Source organism: Cervus elaphus, chromosome 3 (assembly GCF_910594005.1).
Source record: "Cervus elaphus chromosome 3, mCerEla1.1, whole genome shotgun sequence".
In the NCBI taxonomy this organism is placed as follows: domain Eukaryota; kingdom Metazoa; phylum Chordata; class Mammalia; order Artiodactyla; family Cervidae; genus Cervus; species Cervus elaphus.
In genome coordinates, this window is record NC_057817.1 from 48,667,447 (window position 1) to 48,682,865 (window position 15,419).

At 41.4% G+C, this 15,419-nt stretch overlaps 1 pseudogene; it reads right to left on the bottom strand.

Annotated features, from left to right (window-relative positions):
- Positions 1 to 7,518: 7,518 nt before the first annotated feature.
- LOC122678960 lies at positions 7,519 to 8,905 on the bottom strand (annotated as a pseudogene).
- Positions 8,906 to 15,419: the final 6,514 nt, after the last annotated feature.

Below are 15,419 nucleotides of genomic sequence, written 5' to 3' on the forward strand. Positions count from 1 at the left end.
CCTGCTGTGATTTATGCCGGAGAGTGTTTTCCCTATGTTCTCCTCTAGGAGTTTTATAGTTTCTGGTCTTACATTTAGATCTTTAATCCATTTTGAGTTCATTTTTGTGTATGGTGTTTGAAAGTGTTCTAGTTTCATTCTTTTACAAGTGGTTGACCAGTTTTCCCAGCACCACTTGTTAAAGTGATTGTCTTTTTTCCATTGTGTATATCCTTGCCTCCTTTGTCAAAGATAAGGTGTCCATAGGTATGTGGATTTCTCTCTGGACTTTCTATTTTGTTCCATTGATCTATATTTCTGTCTTTGTGCCAGTACCATACTCTCTTGATGACTGTGGCTTTGTAGTAGAGCCTGAAGTCAGGCAGGTTGATTCCTCCAGTTCCATTCTTCTTTCTCAAGATTGCTTTGGCTATTTGAGGTTTTTTGTATTTCCATACAAATTGTGAAATTATTTGTTCTAGTTCTGTGAAAAATACTGTTGGTAGCTTGCTAGGGATTGCATTGAATCTATAGATTGCTTTGGGTAGTATAGTCATTTTGACAATATTGATTCTTCCAATCCATGAACACGGTACATTTCTCCATCTATTTGTGTCCTCTTTGATTTCTTTTTTTTTCCTTTTTTTTTCTTTCTTTCTTTATTTATTTTTTCAGTGGGTTTTGTCATACATTGATATGAATCAGCCATAGATTTACACGTATTCCCCACCCCAATCCCCTCTCCCACCTCCCTCTCTACCCGATTCCTCTGGGTCTTCCCAGTGCACCAGGCCCGAGCACTTGTCTCATGCATCCCACCTGGGCTGGTGATCTGTTTCACCATAGATACTACACATACTGTTCTTTTGAAACATCCCACCCTCACCTTCTCCCACAGAGTTCAAAAGTCTGTTCTGTACTTCTGTGTCTCTTTGATTTCTTTCATCAGTGTTTTATAGTTTTCTATATATAGGTCTTTCATATCTTTAGGTAAATATACTCCTAATTATTTTATTCTTTTTGTTGCAGTGGTGAATGGTATTGTTTCCTTAATTTCTCTTTCTGTTTTCTCATTGTTAGTGTATAGGAATGCAAGGGATTTCTGTGTGTTAATTTTATATCCTGCAACATTACTGTATTCATTGATTAGCTCTAGTAATTTTCTGGTTGAGTCTTTATAGGGTTTTCTATGTAGAGGATCATGTTGTCTGCAAACAGTGAGAGTTTTACTTCTTCTTTTCCTATCTGGGTTCCTTTTCTTTTTCTGCTCTGATAGCTGTGGCCAACACTTCTAAAACTATGTTGAATAGTAGTGGTGAGAGTGTGAACCCTTGTCTTATTCCTGACTTTAAGGGAAATGCTTTCAATTTTTCACCATTGAGGAAAATGTTTGCTGTGGGTTTGTCATATACAGCTTTTAATATGTTGAGGTTATTTCTTGTCTTTTTAATAACAGCCACTCTAACATGCATGTTATGATATCTCATTGTGGTTTTGATTGGCATTTCCATAATAATTAGTGATGTTGAGCATATTTTCATGTGCCTGTTGGCCACTTATATACCTTCCTTGGAAAAATGTCTATTTGGATCCTCTGCTTAATTTTTAATCAGTTGTTTGTTCTTACATTGTTCAGTTGTATGAGTTCTTTATTTCGGACATTAATCCTTTTATGGATAAGATAGGTTGTCTTTCAAATTGTCGATGGTTCCTTTGGTGTGCTGAAACTTTTTATTTTGATGTAGTCCCATTTGTTTACTTTTGCTGGTGTTTCCCTTGCCTGAGGAAACACATCCAAAAAGATGCTGCTAAAACTGATGACATCAAAACATGTATATTATCTAGGGTGAAACAGATCACTAGCCCAGGTTGGATGCATGAGACAAGTGCTCGGGGCTGGTGCACTGGGAAGACCCAGAGGGATCGGGTAGAGAGGGAGGTGGGAGGGGGGATCGGGATGGGGAATACATGTAAATCCATGGCTGATTCATGTCAATGTATGACAAAAACCACTAAAATATTGTAAAGTAATTAGCCTACAACTAATAAAAATAAATGGAAAAAAAGAAAAAGAAAACTGATGACAAAGAGTATGCTGCCTATGATTCCATCTAGGAGTTTTATGGTTCCAGGACGTATATTTAAGCCTTTAGTTCATCTTGAGTTACTTTTTGTGTATGATGGAAGACAGTATAATTTCATTCTTTTGCTTGTGAATTTTATGTTTTTGTTGTCTCAGATTCTTTTTGTGTGTGAGTGTATTGCCAAGTGGAAGTATCTGTTGTACATAGAGACAGTACCTATCCTTCTAAACACCAAAATTTGAACTTCCTTGGTGGCATGGTGAATAAGAATCCACCTGCCAATGCAGTGGACACTCTGGTTTGATCCCTGGTCTGAAAGGATTCCACATGCCCTGGGGGCAACTGAGCCCGAGTTCTAGAGACTGCATACCGCAGGTACTGAAGGCCATGCACCGGGAGCCTGTGCTCCACAAGAAGCCACCACAAGGAGAAGCATGCACTCCACAGCAAAGAGCAGCCCCTGCTCACTGCAACCAGAGAAGGCCACACACAGCAACCAAGACCCAGCACAGTCCAGTTCCCTTCCGTCGCTCTGTCGTATCCGACTCTGCGACCCAATGAACTGCAGCACACCAGGCCTCCCTGTCCATCACCAACTCCTGGAGTCCACCCAAACCCATGTCCATCGAGTCGGTGATGCCATCCAACCATCTCATCCTCTGTCGTCCCCTTCTCCTCCTGCCCTCAATCTTTCCCAGCATCAGGGTCTTTTCAAATGAGTCAGCTTTCTGCATCAGGTGGCCAAAGTATTGGAGTTTCAGCTTCAACATCAGTCCTTCCAATGAACACTCGGGACTGATCTCCTTTAGGATGGACTGGTTGGATCTCCTTGCAGTCCAAGGGACTCTCAAGAGTTTTCTCTAACACCATAGTTCAAAAGCATCAATTCTTTGGCACTCAGCTTTCTTTATAGTTCAACTCTCACATTCATACATGACTACTGGAAAAACCATAGCTTTGACTATATGGACCTTTGTTGGCAAAGTAATGTCTCTGCTTTTAATATGCTGTCTAGGTTGGTCATAACTTTCTTCCAAGGAGTAAGCATCTTTTAATTTCATGGCTGCAATCACAATCATATTTTTTTCGAGCCCAAAAAAATAAAGTCAGTCACTCTTTCCACTGTTTCCCCATCTATTTGCCATGAAGTGATGGGACCAGATGTCATGATCTTAGTTTTCTGAATGTTGAGCTTTAAGCCAACTTTTTCACTCTCTTCTTTCACTTTCATCAAGAGGCTTTTTAGTTCTTCTTCACTTTCTGCCATAAGGGTAGTATCATCTGCATATCTGAGGTTATTGGTATTTCTCCCGGCAATCTTGATTCCAGCTTGTGCTTCATCCAGCCCAGCATTTCTCATGATGTACTCTGCATAGAAGTTAAATAAGCAGGGTGACAATGTACAGCCTTGATGCACTCCTTTTCCTATTTGCAACCAGTCTGTTGTTCCATGTCCAGTTCTAACTGTTGCTTCCTGACCTGCATCCAGATTTCTTAAGAGGCAGGTCAGGTGGTCTAGTATTCCCATCTCTTTCAGAATTTTTCACAGTTTATTGTGATCCACACAGTCAAAGGCTTTGGCATAGTCAATAAAGCAGAAATAGATGTTTTTCCGGAACTCTATTGCTTTTTCGATGATCCACGGGATGTTCAAAATTTAACTCTTTTAACTTTTTGCCTTTTCATACTGTTCATGGGGTTACCAAAGCAAGAATACTGAAGTGGTTTACCATTTCCTTCTCAGTGGACCATGTTTGGTCAGAACTCTCCACCATGACCCATCCATCTTGGGTGGCCCTACACGGCATGGCTTAGTTTCATTGAGTTAGACAAGTTGTGGTCCATGTGATTAGACTGGTTAGTTTTCTGTGATTGTGGTTCCAGTCTGTCTGCCCTCTGATGCCCTCTCTCAGCGCCTACTGTCTTACTGGGCTTTCTCTTACCTTGGGCGAGGGGCATTCCCTCTCTGCCGCTCCAGCACCGTGCAGCCACCGTTCGCCACTCAAGACCCAGCACAGTCAAGAATAAATAAATAATTTTTTAAAAATAAAATAAACACTAAAATGTAATGCAATAAAGTAATGCTTTTTATTAGATGAGAAACATAAACAGTGCAATCATAAACAAAGTGCTCAAACCAAAGAACTTTAAAAGTGTTTTCTTCTGACATCTACTTTATCTACCTGCAGTTAGGAATGGTAGGGCCCAGGAAAAGCTTAGCCAACAGAAAGCCAGCACTCGCAAGAAGCTCTACTCAGGAGGCAGGCTGCAGATGCCCAAGACAGGCTGCCACTTTGGCTTCCCCGGAGCCCACAGGCCCACTCTGACTGCCAGTCCCATCATGGAGCTAGATTGAGGTGAGAGGTGAGGGGAAGAGTAGCAGGTAGGAGGAAACTTCTGTCAAGACTGTCCATCTGCATCAACACTACCGATAAGATCACCCAGCATTTTTGATGTGTATCTGTCACTCTCAGAAAACACTGAAATGCGTTTAAGCAAAAAAAAAAATATTAACACTGGGAACAAGAGCCATTTTCTCTACAGTCGGCAGATACCATTTATTCCTTTCAGCCATGTTTTCACCAAGATGCTCTAAAAGAGGCTGCTCCTAGTATACTGCCAGTCAGGCAAGCCAGGATCAAGGGTAACAAAGCTTCTTCAGTTACAACTACTCATCCAAATGAATACAAAGTGAATACGAATTTATTAGAGAGCCAAAATCAATCTCTATTATTCACACGGCAACCCAGTGAAGTGTGGCAACTACATTCGCATTCCAAGGTCAACTTTTAACTCTAGCCACACTTCCCTCCGAACTGAGAAAGAAAGCCTTGTGTGGAAGAGAACAAGATTAACACCACCACCTCCTCTCCAAATACAATCAGGACTCATAAAGCTCATAATAGATAACAAATGCACAAAAGGGGAAAAAAGCACATCTCAATATATACACAGCGACAGAGGAAGACTACTCCCTCTCTGGGCTTCCTCAGCATCAGGCAAAGCAGGGCTATTCGCAACAGTAATTCCTAAGCTGACGAGGACAACACTCATAAATTCACAGGTAATCAGGGAGTGTTGAATAATTTCCTGAACTAGGATAACAGTCACCATCAAAAAAAAAAATTTCTTTCTTCTTACTTGAAATGTTTCCACACATGAGATTTCACAATATCCCAGATTCTTTACTTAATATTAAACTATTAATACCCAGAGGACATCCTCAGAGCTCAAGTATGAGCAATATTAATATTCTCAGCTATTTCTACACTTACAGATCAGCAAATATTTTATCAGACTACCCATTTAAGAAATTTGTAAGTCAACAGTAACAGCCAACTCTGTATTTTTCTTATCCTGTTCATCAAAGAACATCACACTAGATGTATGACTAGTCCAATAGGAAGGAAGTGCAATTAATTCAATGAGTCTTCTGTTCCCCTCCAATGTGCCCAGTAAATTTCGCTATGTGGTCTCTAAGTCCTCGACTCTCCTATGACTCACCTGGTCTAAAGAAAATCTTGCATAAAGGTGGACAGCTGCAAACCCCAGGGGAAGCACTGGCATTTTTTAAATTATCTATTTTTATTTTTGGCTGCGCTAGCTCTTCAATGCTGCGTGTGGGCTTTCTCTAGTTGTGGTGCTCGGACTTCTTATCGCAGCGGTTTCTCTTGCTGTGGAGACAGGCTCTAGGGCACTCGGGTTTCAGTAACTGTGGGCAGAGGGTTCTAGAGCACAGGCTCAGTAGTTGTGGCACTTAACTTAGTTGCCCCACGGCATGTGGGATCTTCCTGGACAAGGGATCGAATCCCTGTCTCCTGCATTGGCAGGCGGTTCCTTTACCACTGAGCTACCACGGAAGCCCGGAGGCATTGGTATTGGTGCTGAAGTAAACTTTAGAGGAATAACTATACTTGCTTATGGGACTGTTCACAGCCTTGCTAGAAAATCTACTCTTCCTGCATACCTAGATTGAAAAATTCTAATAATTTAAACGTGAGATTTCATTGATAAAGCTCTAGTTCCTGTGTAAGGTTCTGGTCCCTGGAAAGATGTATGACTAGCCCAAAATACTGGCTGTGTTTCCATTTTAAGCCTGTCCATTATTCTTCCCCACCACAGTGCTGTCAAATTCTTCCACCCCTCATGTCACTGGTAAGCTCTCTTAACTGTGTCTATGTCCTTTGGATGTTCTACTGCACAAAGAGGATTCAGAGGTTCTCACTTTAATGTGTAGGGAATTTCACACCATCAGTTCCCTAAAAACCATCAACTGGGAACAACCTCTAGTTAGTAAAGGCACAATTACTCTCTATATAAAGGAAACCAAAGGAACTGTTTGGAAGTTGAACAAGCATCTTAGACATTCCTATGGAGAGAATGCTGTATCTGCTATGAAAACCCAGAGATGTATACTGGACCTAAGATTAGATGGAATACGTAAAAGCATGAACGTGGCAGGTTACGACTTACTGCCGATTTCCCTCTGTACCACTGGGGGAGAGCACTGGTTAGTATCACAGCAGCAATGCTAACACCACCCTCTTGGCTCGTTTCCGTCCTGCTTGCAGTAAACTTGCACCAGCTCCAGTGAAGTCTGCCCCAGGATACATCACTCAGAAACCTGTAGAACTGCTCAGAGGCAGAACTACGCGCTCTACTGCAAGTAATCCAGCAACTAGCACTCAGCCGGTAAACAACTGCCCTGGGGTGGAGCCCATGAAAAGACTTAAGCCCAGGAAAGACTTGCAGAAGTTGCACAAAAATTCTTGTTTTTATAATATCTTCCCAGGAAGTCAGAAAATAATTGGATTTTAGTTAAAGAGATGGAATCTATCCTCAAAATGGAAAAACTACAGAAAAATACTCCTATTAATTAATCAACAGCTTACTTTGGCTAAATGATCATAGTAAGTCAGTACAATTTATCACTGTAGTTAGAAGCATACCCTGCCATATTCTCATAAAACAGGATACTAGTGAAACACGTGAAGACATGACAGCCCTTTAGCCTTTTGTCACTTCAGAACTTAAAAAAGACAAAGGCTAACCAGGATTTGACATTCAGATACATACTTGCTTAGCACAAGCTGAGTTAGGAGATAGCTAAACATTGATTCTTACTCAGTTATGATGTTCTTAGGAAGTTCCTATTTGGACATCGATGGTTCTCAACCTGGTTACACCTCAGAGTCATCTAGGAAGCTTTAAAAAATTATCAAATGCCTAGAGCAATTAAATCTGGAGGGTGGAGCCCAAAAATCAGTACATTCTTTGTTTCCCCAAATGATTCTAATGTGCAGCCAGGCTCCACACCACTGATACATCCCTTTCAGAAAGCAATTGCATGAAAGCCATTTGTATCTAGATAGTTTTGTTTTTTCTAAATTCCACAAGGAAAAGGGACTTTTAGAAAAAGGTAGTTTACTGTTTGGTAAGTGCTGGTTCTCACAGGTTATCTGAGGTGCTGATTGAAGAGGAGCAAGTCCTTGTCTTGGCAGAGGAGGCAGAGTGTCAGGCTTTGGCAGCTGCCTCCAAAAACAAAGGATGCCCAGATGCCCATAAGAATCATGATTATGTATGCTGACATCAGATTTAATCATAATGGGGATTCATGAAAGTCCAGGCTGACACCAGCAGAGGAAAGAGCTACAAGAAAGTCATACCACTTCTTCTCCTCAGAGCCATCAAAAGACACAGTGCCCCAGGACACGTGGAGCAAGGTGATAACTAGTGTCCTAAAGGCTGAGTTTAGGAAGAACTGCAGAGGGTCTCCATGAATGCCCACTGTGCCCGGCCCCAAGAAGTCAGGGTATTTACAAAGGAAAATATTCCACTCATGATTACAAAGCCCAAGCCAGAAACATATGCCAGAGATCCACTGAGGGTGCTGCTTCATGTGGGTTTATACTCTTCAAACCTTCACTGGCTCTTTTAAGTTCATAACATGCAAACCAGAACATTTCCTGGGTAAGGACTGAGACTAACACTCCTAAGATCAGCAGATATTTCTGTACCGGTCCATCTTAGTTGTCAGTAATGGTTGCTGCCATGAACCAACCAAAGGAGGAAAGCCACAGAGACACAAGCAGAAGAGAGCTGATGGTGAGGAAGAGATGCTCAAAGACTCAGTGATGACCATGCAATGCAGGGGGCAAGCCCAGGACCAGAGGCCACAAAAGTACAGTCAAAAAGGACGGACACCCTCAAACCAACCCAGAAGCCACATAGGGGCCTGATGGGACGTGGGAGCGCCGAGCTCTGACAGGACTGAGCGTGGGGGTGCAGGGATCGCCGGGGAGAGCAGAAAGGCGGAGGCAGGTTCTGTTTCTAGATTATTTTCTTCAAGCTGGCGACTTCTGTCTTCCATAGCATTTGCTCTATTTCCAAAGCATTCTTCATCTCATTTACAGTAAGCCCCCTACATACAAATGAGTTCCATTTTTAAGTCAAATCTGTTGGTAAGTCCAACAGAGCTAGCCTAGATACCCAATTAACACAATCGGCTATATACCACTGCTTTTACACTTGCTTGTGGACATGCTGAGCTTGAAATAAAGATACTGTACTGTTGTACCTTGTATAGTTCTGTAAAATAAAGTACAAACAAGCACCACCACTCATAGAAATACACAGATGTGACAATATAAGCCAAACACATGCACTAACTTCTGTAATTGAACAACGAACATGTTTGCATCTTTGAAAGGCTGCAACTTGAAGGTTCATATGTAGGGGACTTACTGTATTGAGTTCTTCAGCTCCAGAACTTCCAGGTTTTTGGGGTTTTTTTTTTTTAGCATTTCTACCTCTTTGGTGACATGTTCATTCTGTTCATTCATTTTACTCCTGAACGCATTGAACTACCTTTCTGAGTTTCCTTGTTTTCTTGTAGCTCATTGAGTTTATTTACAACAGCTATTTTGAATTCTCTGTTAGATCACAACACTTCATGACTAAGTTTAGTTTCAGGAGAACTGTTGTTTTCTTTTCGCAACACTGTGTTACTGTGGTTTTTCATGGTGTTTGGTGAGTTATTTCTCTGACAGCCCATGTGAAGTAGGGAACATATTTCTGATTTAGGTGAATCACTGTTTAATTTAATCCTGAAAATTAACAGGCTGATAATTATAGGAGTTTCTCTTTTTTTATGTTGGTGGTTCTATAGCACAAGCTCTGGTTTCTCTTCCCTGAGTTGCCTCCGGCTGTATTTCAGAATCAACGCTTTCCACTCTCCATCACCTCTGCCAGCAGTTGCGAGGACTTGTGTTTCAGGATGGCTAGTGCCTTGCTGCTGCTGCTGCTAGTGGTGCTGCTGACCCTGACGCTGCCTCTGAAGGCACCAGGTTGGCAGGCCCCTCCCCCATGCCCAAGGTCACCTGCGTTGTGGGCACTGCCACTGCAGAAGGGGGAGGATGGTGGGGAGGGAACAAGGGTCAGGGGTGTCTGCGGTGTATCTAGGGTTGTTGGGATCACAAGCCTGCTGCCCCGGGTAGGGATGCTAGAGTCTCGGGCGCCACAGTGGCTGGAAGGACCAGGGTCATGGACCCTGCCACCACTGCAGCCCAGTTCCCCGTGGCCATGGGTGCTGCTGTGGCCAGGAGGCTAAAGTCATGTGTGCCTACTCTCCTGCTGCTACAGGTTTCCTGGGGCCATGGGCTCAGTTTCCACGGCTGGGGGCCAGGATCACTGGCACTGCCTCCTATTCCCCCAGTTCTGCCTCTTCCATGTGCTCCAGTCCCCTAACTTCAGAGGCACACATGTGTGGATCTTTCTGGCATCCTGTTGTGTGGGAACACCTTGGCTGAGTTATGAATGTCTTCGCTGAGTTATGCATGTCTTATTAGTTGTAGACTGAATCAGGGGGTGCAGGGAGTGTCTCCTGTGTCTACACCCACCATGGTTTGACCACTGATCTGACTTAAGAATTGTTCTCACCATGTAGTCCTTACTATGATCTTAATTATCAATCTGTGAGGGAAAAATGGGACTAAAGAAGTTAAATAACTTTTCAAGACCATGCATCTTGTAAGCAGTGAAATTGGGATTAAAACCACATCTATTTGATTCCAAAGCCTCTATTTTTTTCATCTATAAAAAAAGGTTGGATAATTGGACAATCTCTGACATTCCTAGATATCCAAATTTTAGTGAGTCTATAGATGGCTAACACCAAAATCAGATTGATTATACTCTTTGCAGCCAAAGATGGAGAAGCTCTATACAGTCAGGAAAAACAAGACTGGGAGGTGACTGTGGCTCAGATCATGAACTCCTCATTGCCAAATTCAGACTTAAATTGAAGAAAGTGGGGAAAACCACTAGACCATTCAGGTATGACCAAAATCAAATCCCTTATGATTATACAGTGGAGTGGGAAATAGATTTAAGGGACTAGATCTGATAGAAAGAGTGCCTGATGAACTATGGATGGAGGTTCATGACATTGTGCAGTAGACAGGAATCAAGACCCTCCCCAAGGAAAAGAAACGCAAAAAAGCAAAATGGTTGTCTGAGGAGGCCTTACAAATAGCTGTGAAAAGAAGATAAGCAAAAAGCAAAGGAGAAAAGGAAAGATATTCCCATTTGAATGCAGAGTTTCAAAAAATAGCAAGGAGAGATAAGAAAGCCATCCTCAGTGATCAATACAAAGAAATAGAGGAAAACAATAGAATGAGAAAGACTAGAGATCTCTTCAAGAAAATGAGAGATACCAAGGGAACATTTCATGCAAAGATGGGCTCAACAAAGGACAGAAATGGTATGGACCTGACAGAAGCAGAAGATATTAAGAAGAGGTGGCAAGAATACACAGACGGACTGTACAAAAAAGAACTTCATGACCCAGATAATCACGATGGTGTGATCACTCACCTAGAGCCAGACATCCTGGAATGTGAAGTCAAGTGGGCCTTAGAAAGCATCAATACAAACAAAGCTAGTGGAGGTGATGGAATTCCAGTTGAACTATTTCAAATCCTAAAAGATGATGCTGTGAAAGTGCTGCACTCAATATGCAAGCAAATTTGGAAAACTCAGCAGTGGCCACAGGACTGGAAAAGGTCAGTTTTCATCCCAATCCTGAAGAAAGGCAACGCCAAAGAATGCTCAAACTACTGCACAATTGTACTCATCTCACACGCTACTAAAGTAATGCTCAAAATTCTCCAAGCTAGGCTTCACCAATATGTGAACCGTGAACTTCCAGATGTTCAAGATGGTTTTAGAAAAGGCATAGGAACCAGAGATCAAATTGCCAACATCCACTGGATCATCAAAAAAGCAAGAGAGTTCCAGAAAAACATCTATTTCTGCTTTATTGACTATGCCAAAGCCTTTGACTAGGTGGATCACAATAAACTGTGGAAAATTCTGAAAGAGATGGGAATATCAGACCACCTGACCTTCCTCTTGAGAAACCTATATGCAGGTCAGGAAGCAACAGTTAGAACTGGACATGGAACAACAGACTGGTTCCAAACAGGAAAAGGAGTACGTCAAGGCTGTACATTGTCACCTGCTTATTTAACTTACATGCAGAGTACATCATGAGAAACGCTGGGCTGGATGAAGCACAAGCTGGAATCAAGATTGCCAGAAGAAATACCAATAACCTCAGATATGCAGATGACACCTCACTTATGGCAGAAAGTGAAGAAGAACTAAAGAGCCTCTTGATGAAAGTGAAAGAGAAGAGTGAAAAAGTTGGCTTAAAGCTCAACATTCAGAAAACTAAGATCATGGCATCTGGTCCCATCACTTCATGGCAAATAGATGGGGAAACAGTGGAAACACTGTCAGACTTTATTTTGGGGGGCTCCAGTATCACTGCAGATGGTGATTGCAGCCATGAAATTAAAAGACGTTTACTCCTTGGAAGGAAAGTTATGACCAACTTAGACAGCATATTAAAAAGCAGAGACATTACTTTGCCAACAAAGGTTCGTCTAGTCAAGGCTATGGTTTTTCCCGTGGTCATGTATGGATGTGAGAGTTGGATTATAAAGAAAGCTGAACGCTGAAGAATTGATGCTTTTGAACTGTGGTGTTGGAGAAGACTCTTGAGAGTTCCTTGGACTACAAGGAGATCCGACCAGTCCATCCTAAAGGAGATCAGTCCTGGGTGTTCATTGGAAGGACTGATGTTGAAGCTGAAACTCCAATACTTGGCTGACTCTTTGAAAAGACCCTGATGCTGGGAAAGATTGAGGGCAGGAGGAGAAGGGGACAACAGAGGATGAGATGGTTGGATGGCATCACCAACTCAATGGACATGGGTTTGGGCAGACTGTGGGAATTGGTGATGGACAGGGAGGCCTGGTGTGCTGTGGTTCATGGGGTCGCAAAGAGTCGGACATGACTGAGCGACTGAACCGAACTGAAAAGAATAAATCTATTCTTCACCTACACACTGCACAAAAACAGGCAGGTCAGTTTTTCTCACGGCCATAGTTTGCCAACCTCTCATACAAACAAATCAGCAGATATAGGATTCTCAGCAGTGTCTCAGTGAACTCTTAAGATTCACCCACTTCAGTGTTTCAGGATGGCACTCTCGGAAATGGCTTCTCTGATTCTGGTCTCCTGGCCTTTCAAGATGGTGTAGGTCCTTACTTCCCTCTTTTGAAACCCTTCATGTTTGAAATATAGAGAGTGATTCCTGCTTTAATCATAAAACACTGGCTGTTAGAACATTTAGTATTGGCAGCAGCTTCAGTAAAACAGAGCCTCAAAGAAGAGAATCTGGGATATTTTCTGTGATCTAAATGAAGTTAAAAGAAATAATAACCTCATTGCTGGTAAAAATTAAGACCTTAGGTGCACAGCATGCCATGGCAAAATCATTCCTTAAATTTCCACTTCTAGTTGCCTAGAATTAAATATCTAGAGAGAATTGAGCACTGGAAGACTAGATGACTATTACAGCAGAAAGTTTCATAGAAAGTCTGACAACAAGGACCAGGGAGCTGACTGACTATATAACACTGCAGCTTACAGAAGGAAAGATCTGAAATTCTCAAGAAGTCAGAGAAACAACGAGTCTTTAGGAGTGTCCTGAAACAACCTTTTATTTCTTGTAGCTACATGGTTGAGATACCTGAAAATCAAAACCAAAATGTGATTCTATAGTTGGCTGGATAGCTATGAACACTGAAGTGATAGTGAACTTTGTCAAGTCTCAAGTTAGGGTGTTGACTGGGAAAGAGTGGGGTCATGGGAATTGGAATGGGGCACTTAGAGGCATTCTAAAGGAGAGAAGAGGCTGTTACTCTCTACTGGCAGATATAGGCAGGTGCTGAGCAGATAATGCATGAGAAGCACACAGCATTACTGTTCATGCTCTCGATGACCACCCGCTTCAGTGTTGCTGAATGGGCAAACAAAATGAATAATCTACTGGCAGTGGGCTTCTTGACCTGCCCTTCCCTATCCGATCTGACAGGTGGGAAAGGTCCAATCCCCTATATTCAGATACAAAGAGCATCTGTTTGCTTAAAAAGAACACTGACTAATGACTAAGATCAGTTATCCAAAATATTAGAAAATTTGTTAATACGACACTTCACTTCTCAGCAATGCTAAACAAAAGGATTGTTCAAACCTGAAAAAGTAAGCCACGTTCCTAGAACAGGTAGGAATGGATGGGTATTGAGTGTTCACAGCCAAGTATAATGTACAACACATTAAGATCCATGTATGTTTCCTAGACAGATACTGAGGAAGGAAATTTTCTCTGCATCAAGAACTTTTGAGTCTTTTGAATTTTGTGGCTCAAGATCCTGTCTCAATGCCCAGAATACCTGAGCACTCAATAAATGTGTATTTAGGATTTTGATTTCCCTGAGCAGAATGAATCCCTCCCTCCCCAACTGTTACTGACAACTTAATAGTCAACAACTAATATTACAGCAATAGTCAGCAATATAGCATTATTAAAAGTCCCAAAGTCAGCCTTTCTCAAAAAGACCTTTAGATGGGGTCATGGATTATTTATTTTCTTTGGTCTAAAGCAACCCAACTTTCACTGCATATTTGCAAATTTGCACATTTCTAAACAAGGAAATTTTAGAACTTGGTCATATTCAATGAAATTATGATTTGTTTTCCAAAATATATGTGAATGTATTTTGGAACAAGAAGGCACCCTATTTCTACTGCCAAGATTATTTTCCTTGCTTTGAACATAATACATCATGATTTCAACTGAAATAGATTTTCAAGGAAAGCATACTTTCCCATAGAATTTAGCTTTCTGTACTGAAATCTTTGGATGGAGAAGGAAATGGCAACCCACTTCAGTACTCTTGCCTGGAAAATCCCCAGGACAGAGGAGCCTGGTAGGCTATAGTCCTTGGGGTTGCAAAGAGTTGGACATGACTAAGTGACTTCACTTTCACTGAAATCTTTGGAAAGGATTCCATTGACTATTTTAAAATTACATTTGTAAAACTGCTATATGAAGTATATTTTGGGTTATAAAGTTATTTTACACATTTTTATTTTATAACAAAAGCCTCTCCTTGTGACATGCCTCTTCATCTAATGGATAGTATTTAGGGAACTTCTGAGGCTAGTAAAGTTCAAGAAAGAATATAAAAGAATACTCTATCAATCAGCATTTCTAGATATTTAAATATAAACATTTTATGGAAATTACTTAGCACTACTGGCCAGTAGAGGACTTCTGCAAAGTTCAACTAAATAATGGAAAAAGCAGTATCAATGTGACATATCTAAAAAAGTAAATAAATACAAGCAAATTGTACCTGTTCGTTTTTTTCTGAAGGTAGCACTGACCTTTTATTTCAACACTCAGAACTAATTTCCACTGAGAGTAGGGACTTCAGTTCACTGCTTCCCTCAGCACTTAGCATATCAAGTGTAAGCAAAGCCTTCAACTACTATTCTTTTTATATTTTCTCATTTATTTTTTTATTGAAGGATAATTGCTTTACAGAATTTTGTTGTTTTCTGTCAGACCTCAACATGAATCAGCCATAGGTGTACATATATCCCCTCCCTTTTGAACCTCCCTTCCGTCTCCCTCCCCATCCCACCCCTCTAGATGATACAGAGCCCCTGTTTGAGTTTCCTGAGCCAGACAGCAAATTCCCGTTGGCTGTCTATTTTATATATGGTGATGTATGTTTCCATGTTACTCTTTCCATACGTCTCACCCTCTCCTCCCCTCTCCACATGTCCATACGTCTGTTCTCTATGTCTGCTTCTCCACTGCTGCCCTGTAAATAAATTCTTCAGTACCGTTTTTCTAGATTCTGTATATGTGCATTAGAATACGATATTTATCTTTCTCTTTCTGACTTACTTCATTCTGTATAATAGGTTCTAGGTTCA